The sequence below is a fragment of the Hemitrygon akajei genome, chromosome 1 (assembly GCF_048418815.1).
Source record: "Hemitrygon akajei chromosome 1, sHemAka1.3, whole genome shotgun sequence".
Lineage (NCBI taxonomy): Eukaryota > Metazoa > Chordata > Chondrichthyes > Myliobatiformes > Dasyatidae > Hemitrygon > Hemitrygon akajei.
In genome coordinates, this window is record NC_133124.1 from 1,579,786 (window position 1) to 1,592,974 (window position 13,189).

General features: G+C 47.6%; 7 non-coding genes across 7 annotated transcripts; all 7 read right to left on the reverse strand.

The window, feature by feature from the left end:
• Positions 1-677: 677 nt before the first annotated feature.
• trnaa-agc (transfer RNA alanine (anticodon AGC)) lies at positions 678-750 on the reverse strand. Its single transcript has one exon. It is a non-coding gene; the product is annotated as a tRNA-Ala (tRNA).
• Positions 751-2,366: 1,616 nt separating this feature from the next.
• trnay-gua (transfer RNA tyrosine (anticodon GUA)) lies at positions 2,367-2,452 on the reverse strand. Its single transcript is given in 2 exon segments — positions 2,367-2,402; positions 2,416-2,452. It is a non-coding gene; the product is annotated as a tRNA-Tyr (tRNA).
• Positions 2,453-2,934: 482 nt separating this feature from the next.
• trnaa-ugc (transfer RNA alanine (anticodon UGC)) lies at positions 2,935-3,007 on the reverse strand. The gene has a single exon. It is a non-coding gene; the product is annotated as a tRNA-Ala (tRNA).
• Positions 3,008-6,835: 3,828 nt separating this feature from the next.
• On the reverse strand, positions 6,836-6,908 carry trnaa-agc (transfer RNA alanine (anticodon AGC)). Its single transcript has one exon. It is a non-coding gene; the product is annotated as a tRNA-Ala (tRNA).
• Positions 6,909-9,092: 2,184 nt separating this feature from the next.
• On the reverse strand, positions 9,093-9,165 carry trnaa-ugc (transfer RNA alanine (anticodon UGC)). The gene has a single exon. It is a non-coding gene; the product is annotated as a tRNA-Ala (tRNA).
• A 1,615-nt stretch (positions 9,166-10,780) lies between these two features.
• On the reverse strand, positions 10,781-10,866 carry trnay-gua (transfer RNA tyrosine (anticodon GUA)). The gene is given in 2 exon segments: positions 10,781-10,816; positions 10,830-10,866. It is a non-coding gene; the product is annotated as a tRNA-Tyr (tRNA).
• A 512-nt stretch (positions 10,867-11,378) lies between these two features.
• Positions 11,379-11,451, reverse strand: trnaa-ugc (transfer RNA alanine (anticodon UGC)). Its single transcript has one exon. It is a non-coding gene; the product is annotated as a tRNA-Ala (tRNA).
• Between the last annotated feature and the right edge of the window lie 1,738 nt (positions 11,452-13,189).

The following is a 13,189-nucleotide window of genomic DNA, read 5'->3' on the forward strand; positions in this document are numbered from 1 at the left end:
CCTGTTTCTTCTGTCCCGTCAAGAGTCGTAGCAAATGCATTCTTGTGCGCGCCAGCGAAAAGCTCTGTGGTATGTAATTGATGATGGGCGCAGTAAAAGAAGACATGATCCTTCGAGCCGGAATCGAACCAGCGACCTAAGGATGACTCCATTTCCTCTACAGTCCTCCGCTCTACCAACTGAGCGATCGAAGGAAAAGCGACAATCATTATGCAGAATTCAGCCTGGCATCTGTCGAGCGATGGCAAAACCCGGCCTATGGCAACTATCTCGTCCTTCCAGCACTAGGGGCCACAGGTCACGGGATGATGCATATCTCCGCGCTTCTGACATTTCTACGTACACTACGATACCAACACAGCTCTTTCATCGAACTTGCCAAGTTCAAATAAAAGGTGACTCAGCTTTCTCATTTCACCCAGTATCCAGGGCAATGTCCTTATAGCCACTCACCTGATTTATGCCTGAATCGTCGTCTGCAGCTCATGCATTACTGAAACACCAGCTGCCAGCTAGCCTTTCCTCCTATCTGCTTTCAACGCAGCAAACCTACCACATTTTCTCCCTGCCCTTCGACTGACACACTTTCCGCTCCATGTCCGCCAGCCGCATCTTTTGTGCATTCCAAGCTTCGCAGGCACTTGCTGAGACGAATTCCTCTGAATACAAAATGTCCATGGAGAATGCGAGCATCGATCTCGCTACCTCTCGCATGCTAAGCGAGCGCTCTACCATTTGAGCTAATTCCCCAGCACATCCCGCTAACCTGCTATAATTTGCTCACCCCGACAAACACCATTGCATGCCTGCCACTGTTCAGCGATACACAATCAGCAGCTCACCTACAGTCACTCACTCATCAACCCACCAATCACACACACTCACTCACTCATCAACCCACCAGTCACACACACATACTCACGCTCTCTGCCACTGTCAATATGCATGACCTCAATCTGCAGTTCATTATCCACCATGAAACCTATTATCCTTCCATCGCTTTATACAACTGTTTGTTATAGCAGTTTCAATTGATCTCTCCAGTTCAATGTAACGACTAACATTCACTTTACCATCGCTTCTTCACAGAGACACCCACACGTACCGTGTAATCTGTCGCATTCGTGAACATCCATATTCACCGCAACTGAAATCTAACCCCTCAAAAACAAGATTTCACCAACAACACACTTAATAAAAATAGTTGAGGAAACACTTTTTCACCGCGATAGCTGCGGATCTATGCAATGCTCCGCCTCAGGAGGCAGTGGAGGCCAGTTCTCTCGATTGAAAATGTTAGATAGGGCTCCTAAAGATACCAGGGTCAAGGGATATGGGCAGAAGGCAGGGACGGGGTGCTGATTGTGGATGATCAGCCATGGTCAGACAGAATGGCGGTGCAGGCACGATGGGCGGAATGGCCTACTCCTGCACCTACTGTCTACTGTCCATTCAGATGGCGACGTCATCCACTTCTTTCAGATTGTACAACTCCACCTTCAACTGAGCATTCTGCTGGAAATCTACACGGCCGTCAAAGAGATCTTTCTCGTATCACCCATTGCCGCCTATTTCTATGCAGCATTCTCGGACGTTTCTGGAAAACTGCAGCCAGATGTCCAGTCAGCTGAAAAGCGCAATGACTCAAGTCGATCATTCCTGGAGCGTTTGCCTTTGTCCTGGACGGATGATGCGCAAGAGAACACAGTGCGTACATAACCACAACGCAAACCTGTTCCAAGAGTTCCCTTGTGCAAAGAGCCATAACGTCTTCATCCGGTCCCTTAATGTACAGCTACCTCTTCTATTTCGCAGCTCACACATCAATCCTCTTGGAGAAAAATGAACAATTTTCTTCCGACTTGTGCCACCACACAAATGGGCAGACGTGCCCCTCACCTGATATACGAAAAGTACAACAGGCCGACAACACTACCGCTAGTTAGCTTCGCTTTATACGGTGCCCTGTAACGATGTGCCGAAATTCAGATTCTGGCATCCCTTGCTCTGTCGCTTTGGAATGGCTGAAGCTAGAGTGACCGCAAAAAGTCTTCCAACGAAGAGGTCACCGATGTTCCCCCTGGGCCTTTGTGTCAGTCTCTTCCTCTATACACTTGCTACGAAGGGTAGATTTCGATCTTTCTATTACTCAGGGAGCGGTGAGAGCTGTGGTACTGTCAGGGCAGCCTGCGTGAGGAAACAGCGTTCTGAAATGTGAGCGAGTGATATGCTGGCATTGCCTATTATGTGATCAAATGCCTGTTTCTTCTGTCCCGTCAAGAGTCGTAGCGAATGCATTCTTGTGCGCACCAGCGAAAAGCTCTGTGGTATGCAATTGATGATGGGCGCAGTAAAAGAAGACCTGATCCTTCGAGCCGGAATCGAACCAGCGACCTAAGGATGACTCCATTTCCTCTACAGTCCTCCGCTCTACCAACTGAGCTATCGAAGGAAAAGCGACAATCATTATGCAGAATTCAGCCTGGCATCTGTCGAGCGATGGCAAAACCCGGCCTATGGCAACTATCTCGTCCTTCCAGCACTGGGGGCCACAGGACACGGGATGATACATATCTCCGCGCTTCTGACATTTCTACGTACACTACGATACCAACACAGCTCTTTCATCGTCCTTGCCCGTTCAAATAAAAGGTGACTCAGCTTTCTCTTTTCACCCAGTAACCAGGGCAATGTCCTTATAGCCACTCACCTGATTTATGCCTGAATAGTCGTCTGCAGCTCATGCATTACTGAAACACCAGCTGCCAGCTAGCTTTTCCTCCTATCTGCTTTCAACGCAGCAAACCTACCACATTTTCTCCCTGCCCTTCGACTGACACACTTTCCGCTCCATGTCCGCCAGCCGCATCTTTGGTGCATTCCAAGCTTCGCAGGCACTTGATGAGACGAATTCCTCTGAATACAAAATGTCCATGGAGAATGCGAGCATCGATCTCGCTACCTCTCGCATGCAAAGCGAGCGCTCTACCATTTGAGCTAATTCCCCAGCACATCCCGCTAACCTGCTATTATTTGCTCACCCCGCAAACACCATTGCATGCCTGCCCACTGTTCAGCGATACACAATCAGCAGCTCACCTACAGTCACTCACTCATCAACCCACCAATCACACACACTCACTCACTCATCAACCCACCAGTCACACACACATACTCACGCTCTCTGCCACTGTCAATATGCATGACCTCAATCTGCAGTTCATTATCCACCATGAAACCTATTATCCTTCCATCCCTTTTTACAACTGCTTGTTATAGCAGTTTCAGTTGATCTCTTCAGTTCAATGTAGCGACTAACATTCACTTTACCATCGCTTCCTCACATAGACACCGACGCATACCGTGTAATCTGCCGCGTGCCCTCTCCCCATATCCCTTAACTCCGCTATCTATAAGAGCTCTATCTAATTCTCTCTAGAATGCATCCAGAGACTTGGCCTCCACTGCCTTCTGGGGCAGAGCATTCCACATATCCACCACTCTCTGGGTGAAAAAGTTTGTCCGCATCTCTGTTCTAAATGGCCTACCCCTTATTCTTAAACTGTGGCCTCTAGTTCTGGACTCGCCCATCAGTGGGAACATGCTTCCTGCTTCCAGTGTCCAATCCCTTAATAATCTTATATGCTTCAATCAGATCCCCTCTCATCCTTCTAAATTCCAGTGTATACAAGTCCAGTCGCTCCAATCATTCAACATATGACAGTCCCGCCATTCCGGGAATTAAACTTGTGAACTTACGCTACATTCCCTCAATAGCAAGAATGTCCTTCCTCAAATTTGGAGACCAAAACTGCACTCAATACTCCAGGTGGGGTCTCACTAGGGCCCTCAACAGCTGCAGAAGGACCTCTTTACTCCTATACTCAATTCCTCTTGTTAATAAAGCCAGCATGCCATCAGATATCTTCACTGCCTGCTGTACCTGCATGATGGATTTTATTGACTGATGTACAAGAACACCTAGATCTCGTTGTACTTCCCCTTTTCCTAACTTGACTCCATTTAGATAGTAATCTGCCTTCCTGTTCTTGCCATCAAAGTAGATAACCTCACATTTATCCACATTAAACTGCATCAGCCATACATTTGCACGGATCTATGGACTGTTCCGCCTCAGAAGGCAGTGGATGTCAATTCTCTGGACTGAAAGAGTTAGATTGAGCTCTTAAAGATAGCAGAGTCAAGGGATATGGGCATAAGGCAGGAACGGGGTGAAAGATTATGGATGATCAGCCATGATCAGACTGAATGGCTGTGCAGGCTCGATGGGCGGATTGGCCTACTCCTGCACCTATTGTCTACTATCCATTCAGATGGCGGTGTCATCCACTTCTGACAGATTATACAACTCCATCTTCAACTGAGCATTCTGCTGGAAATCTACACTGCTGTCAAAGAGAGCATTCTCGTATCTCCCATTGCCGCCTATTTCTATGCAGCATTCTCGGACATTTTTGGAAAACTGCAGCCAGATGTCTAGTCAGCTGAAAAGCTGAATGTCTGAAGTCGATCATTACTGGAGCATTTGCCTTTGTCCTGGACGGATGATGGGCAAGAGAACACAGTGCGTACATAACCATACCGCAAACCTGTTCCAAGAGCTCCCTTGTGCAAAGAGCCATAACGTCTTCATCCGGTCACTTAATGTACAACTACCTCTTCTATTTCGCAGCTCACACTTCAATCCTCTTGGAGAAATTATGAAGAATTATCTTCCGACTTGTGCCACCACACAAATGGGCAGACGTGCCCCTCACCTGATATATGAAAAGTAGAACAGACCGACAACACTACCGCTAGTTAGCTTCACTTTATACTGTTACGAAGGATGAACAACTCTGATGGGCAGAAGGGTGCAGAGTGGCCCATGGCCCCCATTTTGGAGAATCGCAAATCGCTACTGTTTCGATGCTGTTATCAAGGAAGTAAGATAGATAAAGGAAATCTGCCAGGGCAGTTGTTATTGATAACAGCTCATGAAAGTTAATGAGAGAGAGACACAGCTAAGAGTTACCCAGGGTGGATCGTCTCCTAGTGACAAAAGAGGAGATTTACTGCTATTGTCTTTTGGAGAAAGATTGTTTACTTGGTACTGTTCTATTCATTGAAATCCCTCAGGGGACAGCCAGAGTAGGCTGGTGTGATGGGTTAAGTCATTCAAACCAGATTGACACCTGAGACCCCGTGAGTGGGGATAAAATTGAGGTCTGGGGTGACACACCTCAGACACACCAGGAGAAACGCCAGTGAGCAGCAGAAACCCACGAGACAGTGTGGGACATCGGAGACCGAACGAAGGGTCGGTAAATTTTAACTCACAGTGTTTATATCAAGACCGGTGGGGGCTTGTGTGTGTGTCCACCCTTGCCTGGGTGACGAGTCCACCACGGAAGAACGGTCTAGCTAAAGGACGGAGGGGTCACACTTGAATGGCCACAACAAGGACACATCGATGGATCGAAATCGTAAAGAAAGGTTGGCAAAGACCATAGCTGTTACTGTTTGCGCGCTCTCTTTCTCTAGTCTCTCTCTCTCTCCAACAATTGCAATACATTGACTGACAACTACCGCAGCCTGCATGAACGGAACTGAACTTTACATTTCCATATGACAATTCATTTTCCCCGGGACAACCATAAAGCCTCTTTTATTATTGATTATTATTATACCCGCACTTTTAGGTTTAGTATCGCTAACGTATATTATCTGTATATTTGCATTGATACTGATTTATATATTTTTACTAAATAAACACTGTTGAAAATACTACCACCAGACTCCAAGGGACACTTCTATCTTTGCTGGTAAGACACAAAGTTCCGGGGTAGGTAATAATACGGTGCGCTCCAACGATGTGCCGAAATTCAGATTCTGGCATCCCTTGCTCTGTCGCTTTGGAATGGCTGAAGCTAGAGTGACCGCAAAAAGTCTTCCAACGAAGAGGTCACCGATGTTCCCCCTGGGCCTTTGTGTCAGTCTCTTCCTCTATACACTTGCTACGAAGGGCAGATTTCGATCCTTCTGTTAAACAGGGAGCGGTGAGTGCTGTGGTACTGTCAGGGCAGCCCGCGTGAGGAAACAGCGTTCTGAAATGTGAGCGAGTGATATGCTGGCATTGCCTATTATGTGCTCAAATGCCTGTTTCTTCTGTCCCGTCAAGAGTCGTAGCAAATGCATTCTTGTGCGCGCCAGCGAAAAGCTCTGTGGTATGTAATTGATGATGGGCGCAGTAAAAGAAGACATGATCCTTCGAGCCGGAATCGAACCAGCGACCTAAGGATGACTCCATTTCCTCTACAGTCCTCCGCTCTACCAACTGAGCGATCGAAGGAAAAGCGACAATCATTATGCAGAATTCAGCCTGGCATCTGTCGAGCGATGGCAAAACCCGGCCTATGGCAACTATCTCGTCCTTCCAGCACTAGGGGCCACAGGTCACGGGATGATGCATATCTCCGCGCTTCTGACATTTCTACGTACACTACGATACCAACACAGCTCTTTCATCGAACTTGCCAAGTTCAAATAAAAGGTGACTCAGCTTTCTCATTTCACCCAGTATCCAGGGCAATGTCCTTATAGCCACTCACCTGATTTATGCCTGAATCGTCGTCTGCAGCTCATGCATTACTGAAACACCAGCTGCCAGCTAGCCTTTCCTCCTATCTGCTTTCAACGCAGCAAACCTACCACATTTTCTCCCTGCCCTTCGACTGACACACTTTCCGCTCCATGTCCGCCAGCCGCATCTTTTGTGCATTCCAAGCTTCGCAGGCACTTGCTGAGACGAATTCCTCTGAATACAAAATGTCCATGGAGAATGCGAGCATCGATCTCGCTACCTCTCGCATGCTAAGCGAGCGCTCTACCATTTGAGCTAATTCCCCAGCACATCCCGCTAACCTGCTATAATTTGCTCACCCCGACAAACACCATTGCATGCCTGCCACTGTTCAGCGATACACAATCAGCAGCTCACCTACAGTCACTCACTCATCAACCCACCAATCACACACACTCACTCACTCATCAACCCACCAGTCACACACACATACTCACGCTCTCTGCCACTGTCAATATGCATGACCTCAATCTGCAGTTCATTATCCACCATGAAACCTATTATCCTTCCATCGCTTTATACAACTGTTTGTTATAGCAGTTTCAATTGATCTCTCCAGTTCAATGTAACGACTAACATTCACTTTACCATCGCTTCTTCACAGAGACACCCACACGTACCGTGTAATCTGTCGCATTCGTGAACATCCATATTCACCGCAACTGAAATCTAACCCCTCAAAAACAAGATTTCACCAACAACACACTTAATAAAAATAGTTGAGGAAACACTTTTTCACCGCGATAGCTGCGGATCTATGCAATGCTCCGCCTCAGGAGGCAGTGGAGGCCAGTTCTCTCGATTGAAAATGTTAGATAGGGCTCCTAAAGATACCAGGGTCAAGGGATATGGGCAGAAGGCAGGGACGGGGTGCTGATTGTGGATGATCAGCCATGGTCAGACAGAATGGCGGTGCAGGCACGATGGGCGGAATGGCCTACTCCTGCACCTACTGTCTACTGTCCATTCAGATGGCGACGTCATCCACTTCTTTCAGATTGTACAACTCCACCTTCAACTGAGCATTCTGCTGGAAATCTACACGGCCGTCAAAGAGATCTTTCTCGTATCACCCATTGCCGCCTATTTCTATGCAGCATTCTCGGACATTTCTGGAAAACTGCAGCCAGATGTCCAGTCAGCTGAAAAGCGCAATGACTCAAGTCGATCATTACTGGAGCGTTTGCCTTTGTCCTGGACGGATGATGCGCAAGAGAACACAGTGCGTACATAACCACAACGCAAACCTGTTCCAAGAGTTCCCTTGTGCAAAGAGCCATAACGTCTTCATCCGGTCCCTTAATGTACAGCTACCTCTTCTATTTCGCAGCTCACACATCAATCCTCTTGGAGAAAAATGAACAATTTTCTTCCGACTTGTGCCACCACACAAATGGGCAGACGTGCCCCTCACCTGATATATGAAAAGTACAACAGACCGACAACACTACCGCTAGTTAGCTTCGCTTTATACGGTGCCCTGTAACGATGTGCCGAAATTCAGATTCTGGCATCCCTTGCTCTGTCGCTTTGGAATGGCTGAAGCTAGAGTGACTGCAAAAAGTCTTCCAACGAAGAGGTCACCGATGTTCCCCCTGGGCCTTTGTGTCAGTCTCTTCCTCTATACACTTGCTACGAAGGGCAGATTTCGATCTTTCTATTACTCAGGGAGCGGTGAGAGCTGTGCTACTGTCAGGGCAGCCTGCGTGAGGAAACAGCGTTCTGAAATGTGAGCGAGTGATATGCTGGCATTGCCTATTATGTGATCAAATGCCTGTTTCTTCTGTCCCGTCAAGAGTCGTAGCGAATGCATTCTTGTGCGCACCAGCGAAAAGCTCTGTGGTATGCAATTGATGATGGGCGCAGTAAAAGAAGACCTGATCCTTCGAGCCGGAATCGAACCAGCGACCTAAGGATGACTCCATTTCCTCTACAGTCCTCCGCTCTACCAACTGAGCGATCGAAGGAAAAGCGACAATCATTATGCAGAATTCAGCCTGGCATCTGTCGAGCGATGGCAAAACCCGGCCTATGGCAACTATCTCGTCCTTCCAGCACTGGGGGCCACAGGACACGGGATGATACATATCTCCGCGCTTCTGACATTTCTACGTACACTACGATACCAACACAGCTCTTTCATCGTCCTTGCCCGTTCAAATAAAAGGTGACTCAGCTTTCTCTTTTCACCCAGTAACCAGGGCAATGTCCTTATAGCCACTCACCTGATTTATGCCTGAATCGTCGTCTGCAGCTCATGCATTACTGAAACACCAGCTGCCAGCTAGCTTTTCCTCCTATCGGCTTTCAACGCAGCAAACCTACCACATTTTCTCCCTGCCCTTCGACTGACACACTTTCCGCTCCATGTCCGCCAGCCGCATCTTTGGTGCATTCCAAGCTTCGCAGGCACTTGATGAGACGAATTCCTCTGAATACAAAATGTCCATGGAGAATGCGAGCATCGATCTCGCTACCTCTCGCATGCAAAGCGAGCGCTCTACCATTTGAGCTAATTCCCCAGCACATCCCGCTAACATACTATAATTTGCTCACCCCGACAAACACCATTGCATGCCTGCCACTGTTCAGCGATACACAATCAGCAGCTCACCTACAGTCACTCACTCATCAACCCACCAATCACACACACTCACTCACTCATCAACCCACCAGTCACACACACATACTCACGCTCTCTGCCACTGTCAATATGCATGACCTCAATCTGCAGTTCATTATCCACCATGAAACCTATTATCCTTCCATCCCTTTATACAACTGCTTGTTATAGCAGTTTCAATTGATCTCTCCAGTTCAATGTAGCGACTAACATTCACTTTACCATCGCTTCTTCACAGAGACACCCACACGTACCGTGTAATCTGTCGCATTCGAGAACATCCATATTCACCGCAACTGAAATCTAACCCCTCAAAAACAAGATTTCACCAACAACACACTTAACAAACATAGTTGAGGAAACACTTTTTCACCGCGATAGCTGCGGATCTATGCAATGCTCCGCCTCAGAAGGCAGTGGAGGCCAGTTCTCTCGATTGAAAGGGTTAGATAGGGCTCCTAAAGATACCAGAGTCAAGGGATATGGGCAGAAGGCAGGGACGGGGTGCTGATTGTGGATGACCAGCCATGGTCAGACAGAATGGCGGTGCAGGCTCAATGGGCGGAATGGTCTACTCCTGCACCTATTGTCTACTGTCCATACAGATGGCGGCGTCATCCACTTCTGACAGATTGTACAACTCCATCTTCAACTGAGCATTCTGCTGGAAATCTACACGGCCGTCAAAGAGATCTTTCTCGTATCACCCATTGCCGCCTATTTCTATGCAGCATTCTCGGACGTTTCTGGAAAACTGCAGCCAGGTGTCTAGTCAGCTGAAAAGCTGAACGACTAAAGTCGATAACGTTGGAGCATTTGCCTTTGTCCTGGACGGATGATGGGCAAGAGAACACAATGCGTACATAACCACAACGCAAACCTGTTCCAAGAGTTCCCTTGTGCAAAGAGCCATAACGTCTTCATCCGGTCCCTTAATGTACAGCTACCTCTTCTATTTCGCAGCTCACACATCAATCCTCTTGGAGAAAAATGAACAATTTTCTTCCGACTTGTGCCAACACACAAAAGGGCAGACGTGCCCCTCACCTGATATATGAAAAGTACAACAGGCCGACAACACTACCGCTAGTTAGCTTCGCTTAATACGGTGCCCTCCAACGATGTGCCGAAATTCAGATTCTGGCATCCCTTGCTCTGTCGCTTTGGAATGGCTGAAGCTAGAGTGACCGCAAAAAGTCTTCCAACGAAGAGGTCACCGATGTTCCCCCTGGGCCTTTGTGTCAGTCTCTTCCTCTATACACTTGCTACGAAGGGCAGATTTCGATCCTTCTGTTAAACAGGGAGCGGTGAGTGCTGTGGTACTGTCAGGGCAGCCTGCGTGAGGAAACAGCGTTCTGAAAAGTGAGCGAGTGATATGCTGGCATTGCCTATTATGTGCTCAAATGCCTGTTTCTTCTGTCCCGTCAAGAGTCGTAGCAAATGCATTCTTGTGCGCGCCAGCGAAAAGCTCTGTGGTATGTAATTGATGATGGGCGCAGTAAAAGAAGACATGATCCTTCGAGCCGGAATCGAACCAGCGACCTAAGGATGACTCCATTTCCTCTACAGTCCTCCGCTCTACCAACTGAGCTATCGAAGGAAAAGCGACACCTTTTTCTCCACGTTGGCTCCTACCGATAACCATTATGCAGAATTCAGCCTGGCACCTGTCGACCGATGGCAAAAGCCGGCCTATGGCAACTATCTCGTCCTTCCAGCACTGGGAGCCACAGGTCACGGGATGATGCATATCTCCGCGCTTCTGACAATTCTACGTACACTACGATACCAACACAGCTGTTTCATCGTCCTTGCCCATTCAAATAAAAGGTGACTCAGCTTTCTCTTTTCACCCAGTATCCAGGGCAATGTCCTTATAGCCACTCACCTGATTTATGCCTGAATCGTCGTCTGCAGCTCATGCATTACTGAAACACCAGCTGCCAGCTAGCTTTTCCTCCTATCTGCTTTCAACGCAGCAAACCTACCACATTTTCTCCCTGCCCTTCGACTGACACACTTTCCGCTCCATGTCTTCCAGCCGCATCTTTGGTGCATTCCAAGCTTCGCAGGCACTTGATGAGACGAATTCCTCTGAATACAAAATGTCCATGGAGAATGCGAGCATCGATCTCGCTACCTCTCGCATGCAAAGCGAGCGCTCTACCATTTGAGCTAATTCCCCAGCACATCCCGCTAACCTGCTATTATTTGCTCACCCCGCAAACACCATTGCATGCCTGCCCACTGTTCAGCGATACACAATCAGCAGCTCACCTACAGTCACTCACTCATCAACCCACCAATCACACACACTCACTCACTCATCAACCCACCAGTCACACACACATACTCACGCTCTCTGCCACTGTCAATATGCATGACCTCAATCTGCAGTTCATTATCCACCATGAAACCTATTATCCTTCCATCCCTTTTTACAACTGCTTGTTATAGCAGTTTCAGTTGATCTCTTCAGTTCAATGTAGCGACTAACATTCACTTTACCATCGCTTCCTCACATAGACACCGACGCATACCGTGTAATCTGCCGCGTGCCCTCTCCCCATATCCCTTAACTCCGCTATCTATAAGAGCTCTATCTAATTCTCTCTAGAATGCATCCAGAGACTTGGCCTCCACTGCCTTCTGGGGCAGAGCATTCCACATATCCACCACTCTCTGGGTGAAAAAGTTTGTCCGCATCTCTGTTCTAAATGGCCTACCCCTTATTCTTAAACTGTGGCCTCTAGTTCTGGACTCGCCCATCAGTGGGAACATGCTTCCTGCTTCCAGTGTCCAATCCCTTAATAATCTTATATGCTTCAATCAGATCCCCTCTCATCCTTCTAAATTCCAGTGTATACAAGTCCAGTCGCTCCAATCATTCAACATATGACAGTCCCGCCATTCCGGGAATTAAACTTGTGAACTTACGCTACATTCCCTCAATAGCAAGAATGTCCTTCCTCAAATTTGGAGACCAAAACTGCACTCAATACTCCAGGTGGGGTCTCACTAGGGCCCTCAACAGCTGCAGAAGGACCTCTTTACTCCTATACTCAATTCCTCTTGTTAATAAAGCCAGCATGCCATCAGATATCTTCACTGCCTGCTGTACCTGCATGATGGATTTTATTGACTGATGTACAAGAACACCTAGATCTCGTTGTACTTCCCCTTTTCCTAACTTGACTCCATTTAGATAGTAATCTGCCTTCCTGTTCTTGCCATCAAAGTAGATAACCTCACATTTATCCACATTAAACTGCATCAGCCATACATTTGCACGGATCTATGGACTGTTCCGCCTCAGAAGGCAGTGGATGTCAATTCTCTGGACTGAAAGAGTTAGATTGAGCTCTTAAAGATAGCAGAGTCAAGGGATATGGGCAGAAGGCAGGAACGGGGTGAAAGATTATGGATGATCAGCCATGATCAGACTGAATGGCTGTGCAGGCTCGATGGGCGGATTGGCCTACTCCTGCACCTATTGTCTACTGTCCATTCAGATGGCGGTGTCATCCACTTCTGACAGATTATACAACTCCATCTTCAACTGAGCATTCTGCTGGAAATCTACACTGCTGTCAAAGAGAGCATTCTCGTATCTCCCATTGCCGCCTATTTCTATGCAGCATTCTCGGACATTTTTGGAAAACTGCAGCCAGATGTCTAGTCAGCTGAAAAGCTGAATGTCTGAAGTCGATCATTACTGGAGCATTTGCCTTTGTCCTGGACGGATGATGGGCAAGAGAACACAGTGCGTACATAACCATACCGCAAACCTGTTCCAAGAGCTCCCTTGTGCAAAGAGCCATAACGTCTTCATCCGGTCACTTAATGTACAACTACCTCTTCTATTTCGCAGCTCACACTTCAATCCTCTTGGAGAAATTATGAAGAATTATCTTCCGACTTGT